The sequence below is a fragment of the Peromyscus maniculatus genome, chromosome 22 (assembly GCF_049852395.1).
Source record: "Peromyscus maniculatus bairdii isolate BWxNUB_F1_BW_parent chromosome 22, HU_Pman_BW_mat_3.1, whole genome shotgun sequence".
In the NCBI taxonomy this organism is placed as follows: domain Eukaryota; kingdom Metazoa; phylum Chordata; class Mammalia; order Rodentia; family Cricetidae; genus Peromyscus; species Peromyscus maniculatus.
Genome location: NC_134873.1, coordinates 870,237 through 887,484, shown reverse-complemented (window position 1 = coordinate 887,484; position 17,248 = coordinate 870,237). Strand labels below are relative to the sequence as shown.

Here is a 17,248-nt window from a genome sequence, read left to right as displayed (position 1 = left end):
GATGGCTTAGTGAATAAAGGTATTTGCTGCCAAGCCTGACCACCCGAGTTCAATCCTCTGGACCATCCTCATGGTGGAAGGAGAGAACAGAGTCCTGTAAGTTGTCCTCCCAACTCCATGTACATGCTGTGGCATATGTGTACACACACACACACACACACACACACACACACACACACACAAACACACACACACACACACACACACACAGACACACAGACACACACACACACACACACACACACACACACACGCCTAAATAAATAAAAGTTAGGGCCAGTGAAATGATTTAGTGGGTAAAGACACTTATCACCATGCCTGACAACCTGACAGGATCCACATGGTGGAATGAGAGAACCGACTCCTACAAGTTGTCTACCTTTTATCTGTATACCATGGCACTGTGCCTCTGAATAAGTGTATTAAAATTTAAATGAAAAGTATACTTGAAACTGAGTTAGTTGTAAAATGAAAACAAAAGCAAAGAACCAAAAGACAAAGGTTTATTTAGCTCATGTTCAGGGATCTAGGATGCCCAACAACTTTGCACCAGCATCTAGTGAGGATCTTCTAGCTGCATCATAACACGGCAGAGAGCACAAGATGGTTATCAAGAGCAAGCATATCAAAAACAAGGCCACTTCCTATTACTCTGTAAACTTCTTTAGTCCAAGGCTCCACCATCAACTTTATGGCACTCAGATTCCATGACTTTGGGTGGGGCCTAATTATAATCAATCCATGGTAAGTTACATCTGCAACTCTGAGCAGCTCTATGGGTCTGGGCGATCTCCTCTGGCCTTCGGTTACCTCCTGTGGAAGCTAGAGATGTTTACAGTGTTTACTTCTAGGGTCATTGCAGGGTTTATGTCAGATGATGAAGGGCAGGTACTTTGCTCAACCCTGGGCCCACACCATGCATTTCTATATTGCCTGCTGCTACGGTTGCCATGGTTATCAGTGCAGGAATGCCCTTTGGCTCACTCCCAAACTCTAACCACTTTCCCTTCTCTGATGTTTTTGTGCAGAAATATGTTTCCACCTAACTTGTGGAGGCCTGCTTCAAACAGGTTAGGAGAAGCACATGGTTTAATGAAGGAGGGATGGAGGGTGGAGGGAGCTTACTTCCCAAGGAGAAGGGTGGGAAGAAGGGCCTGAGTGGGGGGACCTTGGGGACGATTCTGGGAGAATATGTGTACCACACATGGCTATGTTGGTGATGCAAAGGGTGGCCAGGTTATGGAATTCATGAAGGCTAGGATGCTGGGGTCGAGGTTCTGAGACTTCTGATCACAGATGTGCTAAAATCTGTCTGAGCATGAGCTTGGGGTTCATAGTAGAAAAGCAGACACAGGCAACATGTGAAGAGGACTTACACTTTCCTGTAAAACTATATTTACAGAAGCAAGTAGTGGACTGAATTTGGCCAGCAGGAGGCGCATAGCAACCCCTTTACTGAAGGCTAGACATAAAGATGTAGACTATATATCCATTTTCTATGCTTGGTTTTTAACATCCTCACTATTTGGTTACTCATTTCTTTTCTTTGGTGAAGAGGATGAAAGCCAGGACTTGTTTATATTAGGCAAATGCCAGTTACTAATTTCTTTTTTTATTATCATTATCGTTATATTTTCAGTGTGTGTGTGTGTGTGTGTGTGTGTGTGTGTGTGTGTGTGTGTGTGTTCGTGCAAATGAGATGTATGGAACACAGGGCCTCACAGGCCTAACTCCAGTTTTTTTATATTTTTTTTTGTGATATTTATGAAAGAGCTAACCACCATACTGAATCTGGTATCAGTTTCTCTGCATTTCAGTTTAAGATGCAGTACAGCACACGAGTGGTAACCAGGATGATTGTAAGGACAGAGAATGGGTCAGAACTGGGGGCCTCCATGTCTCCCCCATCCTCAGTGGAGAATGAAACCAGCATCCTGGAAAATGTCACCCAAGCCTTGGGCACCCTGCAGGAGGTGATAAACTTTGAGGAGACTGTGCCTGTGCCTGGTTCAGCCAGTGGCATCAATACCTTGGGCCTTGTGGTCTTCTCTTGGCCTTCGGGTTGGTCATTGGTGGCATGAAGCACAAAGGCCATGTCCTGAGGGACTTCTTTGACAGCCTCAATGAGGCTATTATGAGGCTGGTGGGCATCAGCATCTGGTGAGTAGTTGGTGGGTGCATGTGCCTGGGTGAGGCAGTGGTGGTGGTTCCTGGGGGTGACGGTGACCAGGCTGATGGGACTGTTGGAGACATTTGGCCCCTCATTCATCTGTGTGTTAGTTAATTGAATCATCAAATCATCAGTTCATTCATATCTTTCTGTAGTGAGTTATTCAGCAGTTCATAACTCCATTAATCTATTTACTCACTCACTCATTTGTGCATTCACTCTGTGATTCATTCACTCATTCATCTATGTTCATCCTCCCACACATTGGGTCACCCACTTTCCTCCCATTTTTGTGTAATAAAAATATGTTCTTAGATAATTTCATACATGTATAAAAAGTGTCTTGATAATACCCATATTCCTATTCTCCCTCAACTTCTCTCAGACTCTCATGTTCCCCTTCCAACTCTATATCATCATATGCATGTGTTTGTATATATCTCCCATTGATTCCAATGAGAACTGTCTGTGTGAACATGGATGAGGGCATGGCCACTGATTTGGGCAACCTACAGGATGCCTCATCCAGGAAAAATTTTGGCTTTCCATTCCCCAGAAGCCATTAACTCTCAAAATAGTTTCTCAGCTAGGAGCAGGGCTTGTGAGTCTCTCCTCAGTCCATGTTGGAATATTGACTGGCTTGATCCTGTGTCAATTTGTGCAGACAACTACAGTTGCTGTGAGGTCATTGTGCTGTTTTTGAGACAGGTCTTACTATGTAGCCCGGGATTGTCTGGAACCTGCCAACCTTTTCTGTCAGCCTCCTGATTAGTGGGATTACAGGCATGCACCACCACATTTCTGCATTTGTTAATTCAATCATCAACTCACTGATTCACTTCCTCATTCTTTTCTGCAGTGATTCAATTCAGTAACCTTTTCTTTCATTCATTCCCTCATCTATTTCTTGTATTCACTCATTCATTCTCATTTTTCTAGCACTGGCCCACTCACTTATCTTCTTTTAAAGTCTTTTTCTATTTATCAGTTAAATAATTTCTTCATGTATCTATTCACTGATAAATATGTTCATTAGTTAAATTACTTCACAATTATCACTCTATTACATTTATCTATCTATCTATCTATCTATCTATCTATCTATCTATCTATCTATCTATTGTGTCAGAGTACATGTGTATGGATATGCAAACCACAGCATGCATGTGGACATAGAGGATAAAGTTGTGAGAGTTAGTGCTCTCTTCCTACCATGTGGATTTCAGGATCCAACTCAGGCCTTCAGGCTTGGCACAACGTATCTTTACCTGGGGAGCCATCTTTCTGGCCCCTGTAATTATTTTTAAGTGCTAGGGTTGAACCAAGGCCTTATGTCTACTAGATAATCAATCACTCTACCACTGAGCTGTACCTTCAGTTTCCTAAATAATAATCTTTTTTCCCTGGTGCTCAGGATGGAACCTAGGGCCTTGAGTAAGCTAGGCAATAACTGTGACACTGAGCTGTAGTATTAACACCATTAGTTAAGACATTGACTGCATTTGTGTATTTACTCACCCAAACCAGCACACTTGGATTCACTCCCAAACCTGTTGATTTATGTATGCATTTGCCATTTTCTCATTTACTCCCTCAGATATTCCATTTATCTCTTCACTTTCATACTTACTCATGCCCTGTTTTATTTTCCTTTCTACATTTGGGTATGGTGTGATGTGCATGCGAATGTATGTTATTTTTGAATGAGCGGGGGGAAGTATGTGTGTGGTGGCCCAAGGGCATGTTGGGTATCATTTTCCATAGCTCTTATACCATGGCAACTCTTATAAAGGAAAAAATTTAATTAGGGCTGGTTTCCATAGCTCTTATTCATTAAGGAAGGATCCCTCAGTCAAATCTGGAGCTCAAGGAAGTGGCTCATCTTGCTAGCCAAATTGACCTGACTTCCCTTCTGAGGCTGGGTTGGCCTAGCCTATCAAGCATTACATAGGTTTTGGAGGGTCTACACTCTGGTCCTCATGCTTACATGATAAGTGTTTTAACCACTACTCCATCTTCCAACACCCATGTCCCCTTTTCACATTAATTTTTTTCAAAATTATTTCACACTTCACTAGCTCATTCGTCTAGCAGACAGTTTCCCAGGCTTGAGACACAGTGATACACTGAAGTCATACTTTATCTTGAAGAAGTTTGTAAAATCCAGGGGGAGACAGATGTAGACCACTATGTGTAACACAAAGCCATAGGTGCCATAGCAAAGCTCCAGGAGTGGTGGATGGACCCATATGCAGTGGATGCTCCCTGGGAAGATGAGGAGTGAGCCATACATCTGGGCTTGAAAGGAGAGTAAGAACCTAACTAGATATGAAGAGGAGAGAGGTACATCACCAACAAGGGAGAGAACAGGCAAAGCCTTAAGAAACGCCGAGTGACTGGACAAGAAGGACTCTAGTTTCATTTTGGTTGCTGTGATAAAATTCTGACATAAAGAGCAAATGATTATTTATAGCCTCACATTTCTAGGTTACAGTCCATTATTGTAGAGAAGACAAAACAGGAACTTCAAACATCACATCACAGTGAAGAGTAGAGAGAATCAACACATGAATCCCTGCTTGCTTGCTTGCTTAGTTTCAGCCAGCTTCTTCCATTATTACACAGTCCAGGGCCAAGCCCATTAAATAGTGCTGCCCACAGTGGACTATCTCTTTCTACAACAATTTGCACTTAAGAGAGTCTCCCAAGCACATTCCCATAAGCCAACCTACTCTAGATAATTCCTCATTGAAACTGTCTTCTCAGGTGATTTTAGGTTGTGTCAAGTTGAAACTTCAAACTAACTAGCACAAAAAACAATTTGTGGAAGTTTAGAAGGCCAGAGATAGGGGATGTTTTAGTGTCTTGGTTAGGGTTTCTATAGCTGTGAAGAGACACCATGAGCATGGCAACTCTTATAAAGGAAAACATTTAATTAGGGCTGTTTTACAGTTCAGTGATTTAGTTCATTAATTTCATGGTAGGAAGTGTGGTGGCATGCAAGCAGGCATGGTGCTAGAGAAGGAGCAAAGAGTTCTACATCTGGACCTGCAGGCAGCCGAAAGAGAGAAACACACTGGGCCTGGCTCGAGCATCTGAAACATCAAAGCCTGCCCCCAATAACACACTTCCTCCAACAATACCACATGTAGTCCAGTGAGGCCATACCTCCCAAAAGTGCCACTCCTTATGAGCCTAGGGGAACCATTTTCATTCAAACTGCCATACTTAGTAATTAATGCCTAAGGACCGAATTCTGAAGGGAATAGTCATCTGGAGTTGAGCTGAAAGGGGCTTGAATGAGAGAATGAGATAAAGATTCCAGAAGGCTCAATGCTGATGTTGTAGGAACTTTTCTGCTTATCAGATGAGCAGTGAGTAACCAATGTGAGGTGGGTACATTCATAGAATCCAATTGTATTAATTAGCTTTTCTGTTGCTATGACAAAATGCCCGGGAAAACCAATTTAAAGAGGGAAGGTTTATTTTTGCCTCACAGGTTTGCAGGAAACAGTGCATGGTTGGCTGGCTCCATTGCGTTTGGGCCATGATGGTGAATGGATATAGCCAATGCAGCTGCTAACTTCACTGCATCTAGGAAAAAGAGAGGGAGAGAGGGAGAGACTGCGGAGAAGACTTGTCCTTCAAGGGTATACCCCCAATGATCTACTGCCTTTTACGAGGCCTTTCCTATAGTTTGCTCCCAATAGCTCATTCAGCTATGATTCCATCAATTGATAACCCATAGCAGAGATTGGAACTCTCATGAACAGTTAGCTTCTACAGGTCCCACCTCAGAGCACTGGCCTTCAACATATGAGCCTCTGGGGAAATATTTTGGGAGAAAACCCTAACAACAATGCTATTAAAAATATTTTATTTTATATATGTGTGTGGATGTGTAAGTGGGTGTGCAGGTGTTTCTGTGGGTACCCATAGAGACCAGAAAGTGGTGCCATATCCCTTGAGCTGGAGTTAGAAGTGTTTTTGAGCTGTCCAGTGTGGATGATGTGTCCAAAATGAGAATTTCATCATTGAACAGCAAGTACTCCTAACCACAGGGCCATTTCCCCTGTGTCCCAGTGCTGGCTTTGATACTCGGGAAAGGTTGGGGTGGAGTTGTGGTTTCATGGTAGGTACTGTCTGGCTCCTTGAATCTATTTGGGCAAAGTTTGGGGAATGCCAGCTCCAGACCTGTGAGGAAGATCATCCTAATACATATGTGCCTTGCCCAGGTATGCACCTGTGGGCATCCTGTTCCTGATTGCTGGGAAGATTCTGGAAATGGAAGACATGGCTGCCCTTGGAGGTCAGCTGGGCATGTATACTCTGACTGTCATCATTGGATTGTTCCTCCGTGCTGGTGGTGTTTTGCCCCTCATCTGCCTTCTTGTCACCCATCAGAACCCCCTCCCATTCATTGGGGGCCCGCTACAGGCCCTCATCACAGCCATAGGTACCTCTTCCAGGTATGGCCTTTCCCGGAACTCTCCCTGAGTCCATTCTTCATCTTTCATAGGTTCTTTTAGGTACTCTCCTCTCCACCACTCCAAACACCTCTTCTGGTTATACAATAGTATTGGGTAACTCTTGAAGCTTTCTACCGGTGGCCTATACTTGGGGATATAGTCTTTGTCTTGTGATGACTCTCATAACCTCCTTGTCTCTTTTGTTTCTCTAGGTTATAAGGAGGAGAGACAGATGCCAGTTCTTTGTTTAAGGTGGTACTGGGGGTGAAACACAAGCTCAGAGAGTCTTGGCTTCTTAGGCTTTCCTCTCCTGTTTGTGCTTTTAGGGGCTTAAAAAAGTGATCCTTATCTCTCACCATCCAAATTTAAAACAGCTTGACAAAGTATCCCAAGATCCAAACAGATAGGAGAAAATATTTTTTATTTTATTTTTTAATAATTTTTAATAATTTAATATATTTTATTATATTTTATTAGTCCTCATGATGATTGGAGAATGTGCCTTTTGATCTTTGATCTGGGGCTAAATAGGATTGATACTATTGTACATAGAATTAAACCAATCTGATCAGTATGGAGCTAATCAGCCCCTGCTCCCACCTCCAGTGCTGTTTCTGATGCTTGGCAAAGGTTGAAATTGAATTGGGTGCTTTGCAGTAGGCAATGTCTTGTTCTAGGGCCAAAGACTTGAGTCCAAGCTTTAAGTTTCATAGCATAAAGCTGACCACACAGGGGTCAGTTCTTGCAGACAACCTGACCCCAAATGAGATGCCTACTCTTTCTACTAAGTTGCCAGTCAAATGAAAGTATACTCTGTGAAGTAGTTGGGGAGAGCCCTAGCTGCTGTAGATTGGGTTGTTTCTTGTGCAGAAAAACACTCTGTCTTTTACTGTTCTACTTTCATTTCTGTTGCTGTGACAAAATACCCTGATGAAGGGTAGTTTAGTGTGTGAGGAAGAAATTTATTTGGCTTACAATTACAGGTTATAGCCCATTACTGTGGGGAAATCTAAACAGGAACTTGAGGCAGCTAGTCACATCACACTCAGGCACAGAGAATAAATGCATGTTTACTGCTTTCTTGCATATGCTCAGCTTGGTTTCTCCACTGTTAAATAGTTCAGGACCCCCTGCCTAGGGAATAGCACCACTCATCGTTGGCTGGGTTTTCTCATATGAATTAGTTAAGACAATCCCACATAGATGATTCCCATAGGATGACCAAACATAGTGACCCATGGAGACTCTCTTCTTAGGTAGTTCCTGGTTCAGTTCTTGATAATTGAAGTTAGCCATCATCTTTAGGCTTCGGTGTGGAAGTCATCAATCTGGAATAGACTGTCATAAAATCTTGGTGTGAAATGTCAAGAGACATTCCTCTGGGAATGTCTACCTCTGAGTTCTCTCTGCATTAGGAGTCCCACTCCCCCATGCACAACTGTAATTCCCACTTTCTACTCCTTGCTCACATTCCAACCTGTTCTCCATGTGCTAGAGGGGAGCCCTCCTTTGGCCCTTTGCTGCTACTGCCCTCTCCCCATCCTTCAACTCCCTATTCTCAGCCTCCAGAGCTCTCTTCCCCCAGCTCTGCAACCCTGCCTATCACTTTCTGATGCCTGGAGGAGGGCCTGGGTGTGGACTGACCCATCACCAGGTTCCTGCTGCCTGTGGATCCACTGTCAACATGGATGGCACTGTACTCTATGAGGCCTTGGCAGCCATCTTTTTGCTCAAGTTAACAACTATGAGCTCAACCTGGGCCAGATTACCACAATCAGGTGAGACGATGAATATCAACTGAATAGGACAGGCTGGGTGTACAAGGTCTACTGACAAATTTCCTGTTTATAGTTGCATCTCATTCCTAACTAAGATATAAAATTATGTATATGCAAATATCAAAAAATTTGAAAAACAGCAAAGCAACATGTGCAATATTTCTGATTTCCAGTATTTTGGATGAAGGATGTAGGATGTTCCACAGCATTTGTATCCATGGGGGATTTTTTACTCATCCATGTTGCTTATTGTCTGCCTATCATACAAGAATGAAAATGTAAACTCTGTGAAGGAAAGTATTTTCTTCGTTGGAAATTTCTTCCATAGACACATCCTGACTTAAGATGGTTTGACTTATGATCTTTCTTTCCCTCCCTCCCTCCCTCCCTCCCTCCCTCTCTCCCTCTCTCCCTTTCTCCCTCCCCCTCTCTCTCTGACCTGGCTAATTGGGACTGTAGGCATGTGCCATCATTCCTGGTAATGGAATAATATTTTGGCTTATAAGGATGTGAGTGTGATACATGGTCAGTAGAAACTACACTTCACATTTTTTTCTATTTTGTATGTGTCTCCCTGAGTCTGTGTTCACCTCTTGTGTGAAGGTGTTTTCTAAGATGAGAAGAGGGCTTCAAGTTCCCTGGAACTGGAGTTATAGGCAGCTGCCTGATACGGGTTCCAGGAATAGAGCTTGGGTCCTCTGCAAGAGCTGTAAGTGCTCCTAGCTGCTGAACTATCTCCAGCCACTTGGTTTAAAAGAGCTTAAAAATTACATTTGTGCCTGTGCACCTGCACGTGTGTGTGCTCGTGTGTGTGTGTGTGTGTGTGTGTGTGTGTGTGTGTGTGTGTGTGTGTGTCACAGTGCACATGTGGAGGTCCGAGGACCACTCACAGGATTCAGTTTTCCTCTTCTGCTATGCGGGTCCTGGGGACTGAACTCAGTTTGTCAGAACTGGCAGCACAGCATCTTTACCCACTGAGCCATCTCTCAGGGCCCTACACTTCTTTTTCTAATGGAATCTTTTCCTCCACTAGTGATGTGGTGGTTTGTTTTAATTGTACATTTGGCAGAATCTGGAATCACCTGAGGAGATAATCTCAAGAAGGGCCCATTGTCCTTTGGGTATGTTTGTTGGAGATCAACGTGGGAAGGTTCAGCCTAAAAGTGGGCAGTACTTCTTCCCTTGATTTGGTTCCTGAGTTGTTTAAAAGTTGAGAGAGACCAGACCCATAGGTATGCACACATTTTCTCTGCTCTTGACTGTGGATGTGTTGTGGCTAACGGCTTCAAGTTCCTTCCTTGACTTCTCTACAATGATGGACTATAACCTGGAATTGTGAGCTAAAATAAAACCCTTTCTCCCAAAGTTTCTTCTGGGCACATTTTTTTTAAATCTGAGTAACAGAGGAGAAGCCTAGACAGGCACTGTCCTTGGCTCTTTTCTGTCACAATGAGAAGATAGGCATGTGTCTGCCATTCTCCTGATGAGACAGGATAGGCTCTGAGTTCATGTCAAGGTATAAAGCTCATGAATGGAGTCTTCTCCCTCGAAGTCCCATTCTTCAATACCAGTCTGAGTATTTGCTCAACCACCATTCTGATAGAGTTGTCCTCTGTGCTAATCATCTCCCCTTGTTCTGTGTGTATGGCTATAGAAGCTAGAAAGGGGTTTCCTCAACTACTGAGGAGAGAGCTGGCATCTCGAGGGCACTACTGCCTTTGCTGGGAAACTCAGGGGCCTTCACAATACATATTACATTTTTTTGGGGGGTAATTGGAGTTAATTCTGGAGTTTTAACATAGGCCACCTGTGACCCCATAGATCCTACTTTCAATTTCATATTAATTTGCGGGACTAGAAGTGGAAACAAGGATTTATACCTGCTAGACAGGTATTCTACCACTGACATAGATCGTTAGCTTTTTAATTTTTAAAAAAGATTACCTGAGCAAGAAATGGTCTTCCGTGGGCCAGAGAGATGGCTCAGGAGTTAAGAGAACTTGCTGCTCTTACAGAGGACCTAGTTTTGTTCCCACTTCTTACATAACTGATGTTTATCACCCCAATTCCAGGAGACCCAATGCTCTTTTATGGACTCCATGACCACCAGGCACACATGCAGTATACAACATACATGCAGGTAAACATTTATACATATGAGAATAAAAAAACAAAACAAACAACTTAAATCAAGAAAGAAATAGGCTTCAAAACCAAGAGGGGCCGGAATGTCCTGGCCTTCAACGTAGTGAGCTCTATGTGCCTTTTTTTCCCTTTTATTTTATTTTACAATACAATTCAGTTCTACCTATCAGCCACGGATTCTCTTGTTCTCCCCCCTCCTGCATCCCTCTCCTTCCCCCCAGCCCATCCCCTATTCCCACCTCCTCCAGGGCAAATCCTCCCCAGATCCCCCAGTACTGAGATCAACCTGGTAGACTCAGTCCAGACAGGTCCAGTCCCCTCCTCCCAGACTGAGCCAAGTGTCCCTGCATAAGCCCTAGGTTTCAAACAGCCAACTCATGCAATGAGCACAGGACCCAGTACCACTGCCTGGATGCCTGCCAAACAGACCAAGCTAATCAACTGTCTCACCTATTCAGAGGGCCTGATCCAGTTGGGGGCCCCTCAGCCTTTGGTTCATAGTTCATGTGTTTCCATTCATTTGGCTATTTGTCCCTGTGCTTTATCCAACCTTGGTTTCAACAATTCTCACTCATATAAACCCTCCTCTTTCTCACTAATTAGAATCCCGGAACTCCACGCGGGGCCTAGCCATGGATCTCTGCATCCAGATCCGTCAGTCGTTGGATGGGGTTTCTGGCACGACTATTAGGGTATTTGGCCATCCCATCACCAGAGTAGGTCAGTTCCGGCTGTCTCTCAACCATTGCCAGCAGTCTATTGTGGGGGTATCTTTGTGGATTTCTTTGGGCCTCTCTAGCACTTTGTTTCTTCCTATTCTCATGTGGTCTTCATTTACCATGGTCTCTTACTCCTTGTTTTCCCTCTCTGTTCTTGATTCAGGTGGGATCTCCCATTCCCACAGGCTCTCTTTCCCTTGACCCTTTCCCTTCATCACTCCCACTCATGTCCAGGTTGTTCATTTAGATCTCAGCCATTTCTCTGTAATTGGGTGATTCTCGTGTCTTTCTTAGGGCCCTGTTTTCCAGGTAGCCTCCCTGGTGATGTAAGCAGCAGTCCAGTCATCCTTGTTCCACATTTAGGATCCTCCTATGAGTGAGTACATACCATATTTGTCTTTCTGAGTCTGGGTTACCTCACTCAGGATGATTTTTTCTAGATCCATCAATTTGCCTGCAAACCTCAGGATGTCATTGTTTTTCTCTACTGAGTAGTATTCCATTGTGTATATGTGCCACAATTTATTTATCCATTCTTTAGTTGAAGTACACCTAGGTTATGTCCAGGTTCTGGCTATTACAAACAATGCTGATATGAAAATAGATGAGCAGGTGCTCTTGTGGTATGATTGAGCATTTCTTGGGTATATGCCCAAGAGTGGTATAGCTGGATCTTGGGGGAGATTGATTCCCAATTTTCTAAGAAAGTGCCATATTGATTTCCAAAGTGGTTGTACAAGCTTGCATTCCCACCAGCAGTGTAGGAGAGTTCCACTGGTTCCACATCCTCTCCAACATAAGGTGTCTTCAGTGTTTTTGATCTTAGCCATTCTGACAGGCGTAAGGTGGTATCTCAGAGTTGTTTTGATTTGCATTTCTCTGATGATTAGGGATGTTGAGCATTTCTTTAAATGTCTTTCAGCCATTTGAGATTCCTCTGTTGAGAATTCTCTGTTTAGTTCTATAGACCATTTTTTAATTGGACTGTTGGTTGTTTGGATGCCTAATTTCTTGAGTTCCTTATATATTCTGGATATCAGTGCTCTGTCAGATGTGAGGTTGGTTAAGACCTTTTCCCATTCTGTAGGCTGTTGCTTTGCTTTGTTGACCGTATCCTTTGCTCTACAAAAGCTTCTCAGTTTCATGAGGTCCCATTGATTGCTTGTTTCTTTCATTGTCTGTTCTACTGGTGTTATATTTAGGAAGTGATCTCCTATGCCAATGTGTTCAAGACTACTTCCTACTTTCTCTTCTAGCAGGTTCAGAGCAGCTGGATTTATGTTGAGGTCCTTGATCCACTTGGACTTAAGTTTTGTGCATGGTGACAGATATGAATCTATTTGCAGCCTTCTACACGTTGATATCCTGTTATGCCAGCACCATTTGTTGAAGATGCTTTCTTTGTTCCATTGTACACTTTTGGCTTCTTTGTCAAAAATTATATGTTCATAGGTGTGCGGATTAATGTCAGGGTCTTCAATTCGATTCCATTGGTCCACATGTAGGTTTTTGTGCCAATACCAAGCTGTTTTTATTACTGTAGCTCTATAGTAGAGCTCGAAGTCAGGGATCGTGATGCCTCCAGAGGTTGTTTTATTGTACAGGATTATGTTGGCTATCCTGGGTTTTTTGTTTTTCCATATGAAGTTGAGTATTATTTTTTCCAGGTCTGTGAAGAATTGTGTTGATATTTTCATTGGGATTGCATTGAATCTGTAGATTTCTTTTGGTAAAATTGCCATTTTTACTATGTTGGTCCTGCCTATCCATGAGCATGGGAGATCTTTCCCTTTTCTGACATCTTCTTCAATTTCTTTTTTCAGGGACTTAAAGTTCTTGTCATATAGGTCCTTCACTTGCTTGGTTAGTGTTACCCCAAGGTATTTTATGTCATTTGTGGCTATTGTAAAGGGTGATGTTTCCCTGATTTCCTTCTCAGCTTCTTTGTCCATTGTTTATAGGAGGGATATTGATGTTTTTGAGTTGATCTTGTATCTTGCTATGTTGCTGAAGGTGTTTATAAGCTGTATCAGTTCCTTGGTGGAATTTTTGGCGTCACCTAAGTATACGATCATGTCATCTGCAAATAGGGAAAGCTTGACTTCTTCCTTTCCAATTTGTATCCCCTTAATCTCCTTATGTTGTCTTATTGCTCTGGCTAGAACTTCAAGAATTATATTGAATAAGTATGGGGAAAGCGGACAGACGTGACTCGTTCCTGAATTTAGTGGAATTGCGTTGAGTTTCTCTCCATTTGCCTATGGTCATACCACCCTGAATGCACCCTATCTCATCTGTATTTGCCTTCTTAATAAACAACTCTCCTTTTCCAGCCGCAGCTTTATTGAATGACAGCTGACAAAAGTTGTGTGTATTTGAAGATGTGTTTCATGATGATTTGCTACCTGTGCACTCTGCAGATGATCAAAACAGTCAGGCTGATTATTTCATTTGTCTCCTATGGTTTCCTTCCTTCCCCCACACCCTCTTCTGCTGCCTGTGTCTCCTCTCTCCTCTTATTTTCTCATCTCCTCCTTATTTTCCCCTCCCTTCCTCTCTCCTCTCTCCTTTCTTCCCTTCCTTCTCTTTTTCTCTCTCTGTCAGTCCTCCTCTTCTCCTCTCCCTTTCTCGGTTCTCTTTCTCTTTGCTGATAGTGAGAAGAGACTTCAGGTTTATTCTCTTTGAAATACAAACACAGCATCATTAGCCACACCCTCCACACCATACATTAGATTTCCGGAAGCCATTCATGTGGTATCTAGACATCTTGTACCCTTTGAGAGACATTTCCCCTACTCCCAGCCCATCTGCCCAGCATCACGGTTTCTTCTTTTTGCTTCTGTGACTTCAACTTTTTAAATTTAGTTTCACATCCAAAGAGAGTTCATGGAATATTTTTCTTTCTGTGTTAGCTTGGGAATTTAACTTAAGGTGCCCTTCCCTTCCTGATCTTCCAATCTTCTGTTCTCTCTTTCCTCCTGAATTCCCGCAACATCACAGCCACAACTGCTAGTGTAGGAGCACCTGGCATCCCCCAGGCAGGACTGGTCACCATGGTGATTGTGATCCATCAGCCTGCCCACAGACGACATCATGCTGATCATAGCTGTGGATTGGTTCCTGTGAGTGTGACTTGGCTTTGACCCTTGGCTCTTCTCATAACTTTTATGAAGGATTCTGCAAGGACATGGTTGTAGAATTTGAGGGGTTTAGGGAGGCATTGGGATGGTCTGTTAGTGATGGCTTTGGACTCCAAGCCCATAGATTTATTATCTTTGGGACACAGAGTGAGTAGAATTCTGAAAAGGTGGTCTCCATCTATCAGCCCCTCCCCCACTCCTTGTCAGACCATTTCATACAAAAATCATACAAAAGTGTTCAAATATTTTTTAACTCAAAAATTTTAAACGTTTTTTTCCTTAGTGAAATCTTACTTCTGAAGAATTTTAGAAGTGAAAAGAAAACACAAGTTACCTGCTGCATTAAATAGTGAAGAATTTTGACTTATACGATCACCTGTGATGATGGACAAAAGAATTTTGGTGGATTTTTGCACTGAACCCTATGAATGCATATGTTCTCTCTCTTCTCTCCTTCCTGTCTTTCCTCTGTTCTTTTTCACTAATTAAATTTGTTCTTTGACAGGTCAGGCATGTATGCAATGCTTTCTGGTTACTTTGCACACTCTCTAACTCCTTCCCACCCGGTCAGCTTTCCTCCCTACAACTCTGCTCCCCACATTCATGTCTTCTGTTTGTGATCCACTGAGCACAGCAGAGCCATTTGTGTGTCTTGCTGTGAGACTGTGCCATGGAGCTTAGTAGGCTTGTGGGAGGGCGCACACCTGAAGACAGTGACTCCTAATCTATAAGCAGGGAGGAGCCACCCCTACCCTGTTCCTCCCCCTCCTCTCTTGCTTTCTTTCCTTCCTCCCTTTGTTTCCTTCCTTCTCCTCCCTCTGTCCTTTTCTTCTCTTCCATTCTCCCTCCCTTTTCTCCACCTGTCTCATTCCCTCCCTTCTTTTCTCCCTCCCTGTCTCCCTCCCTCCCTTCTTTCCTGCCTTCCTTCCTTCCTTCACTCCCTCCCTCCTCCCTCCTCCCCCTCTCCCTCTTTCTTTTTTCCTTCTTTCTTTCTCTCCTCTCTCTTTCTTCCTCTTTATACTTCCTACATCACTACCTCCTTTCACCATTTTTTCCCTCTCTCATTTCTTTTCTTATAACATGGAATTTACATAAAATGCTAATTTTCATTCCGATGTAGGTACTGTGAGCAAGACTAAGTCCCATTTGTACAGAAGGACTAAAGTTCCATTTGAACAATCCCAGCCTGCCCCACACCTACATAGATTCATGTCAAACAGTCTGTATCAAACAGTCATATCTAATAGTCTGCACCAGACACTTGTACCTAATAAGCCTACACCAGATGCTCATGTAAAGTACTCTGCATCAGATACTCATGTTTAATACACTGCGTCAGATGCTCATGTTTAATAATCAGTGTCAGATGCTCATGTTTAATAATGTGCAACAGATGCTTATGGTGATATTTTATTTGTACTGAAATGTGATTTTATTTGTATGTTAATAAATAAAGTTGCCCAAGAGTCAGAGCTATTAGAACCATAGCAAAAGCCGGGCAGTAGTGGCACACACCTTTAATCCCAGCACTTGGTAGGCAGAGCTAGGTAGATCTCTGTGTGTTCAAGGATACATCCAGCATTGGAGACACACGCCTTTCATCTCAGTACCAACCATAGAAGGCCTGGAGTTCTGTACAGACAGGCAGTGACTAGGAGGTCATGTGGTTGGGTTTACAACCAATGAGAAGGCAGAACAAAAACTCTATAAAAAAAAGACAGACATAGGGAGTAGGTCTCTTTTGGAGAGGTAGGACCACTGCGAGAGGAAGGGTAAGGTTTTTAGCTCTTAGCTCTGACCTCTTGACTTTCTTCTTTGCATTGGTTCTGTGTTTCTTATTTAATAAGACTGTTGGTTACATCTACAGATGCTCATGTTTAATACTTTGCATCAGATGCACATGTATAACAGTCTGAATCAGATCCGAATGTCTAACACTCTAGATCAGATTCTAATCTCTAACCATCTACATCAGGCTCTCATATCTAATCATTTTTAGGTTAGTCATATTTAGAAACAAGAGTCACAAATTAAAGAAGAGTTCTGAGGATATAAGGAATGATGTTGTTAGGAAGGAAATCTGAGGAAGATCAGGGCCTGTTCTAGATCATGTGGTTGTGAATTAGCCTGGAAGCCCTTCTAGTCTACTCTGGGTTCTTGAAGGAGCCTTTCACCCCCTCCCATTGATCTATTTTTCCTCCACCAGTGACTGGCTGCATACTCTGACCAATGTACTGGGAGACTCAATTGAAGTGGCCGTCATTGAGCATTTGTACCAACAGGAGCTGGAGCTGAACAAGGCTGAGCTGACACTTCCCAGCCTGGGGAAGCCCTACAAGTCACTCATGGCACAAGAAAAGGGGGCATCAAGGGGTCGGGGAGGTAATGAGAGTGTCATGTGAGAAGCTTCCAGCTCCGCCCAGGGAGGAGAGAAGGGACTGGGAGGGGGGTCCTGGGGACAATTTGTTGCCTAACTGACTGTGGGATGAACATACATGTTCTGTGTGGTTTCTCGAGGGGCTGCTGAGATAAAAGAGAAGGAATGAAAGGTCTCCAAGGTGTACTCATCACTGTTGCATTTGTGTGCTTCAAATGCAAGAACAACCTAAGGGAGGGAAGAATTACTTGGGATATGGTTCTAAAGGGCTTTAGTTCTCTATAGTGGGAAGGCATGGAAGAGCAGAGCAGCTCACTTCATGGTGGTCAGTAAACAGAGACATGAGAAATGGGAAGTTACTAGGACGGGACACAGCTCTCCAAGACACACTACTTGTGACTACTTCCTTCAACTATCCCCTGCCTCCTCCTTTTGACCACTTTCCAATAC

General features: G+C 43.2%; 1 pseudogene; it reads left to right on the top strand.

Annotated features, from left to right (window-relative positions):
* The window catches only part of LOC143270118 (excitatory amino acid transporter 4-like), a 22,782-nt pseudogene extending 5,534 nt beyond the window's left edge, over window positions 1-17,248 (top strand).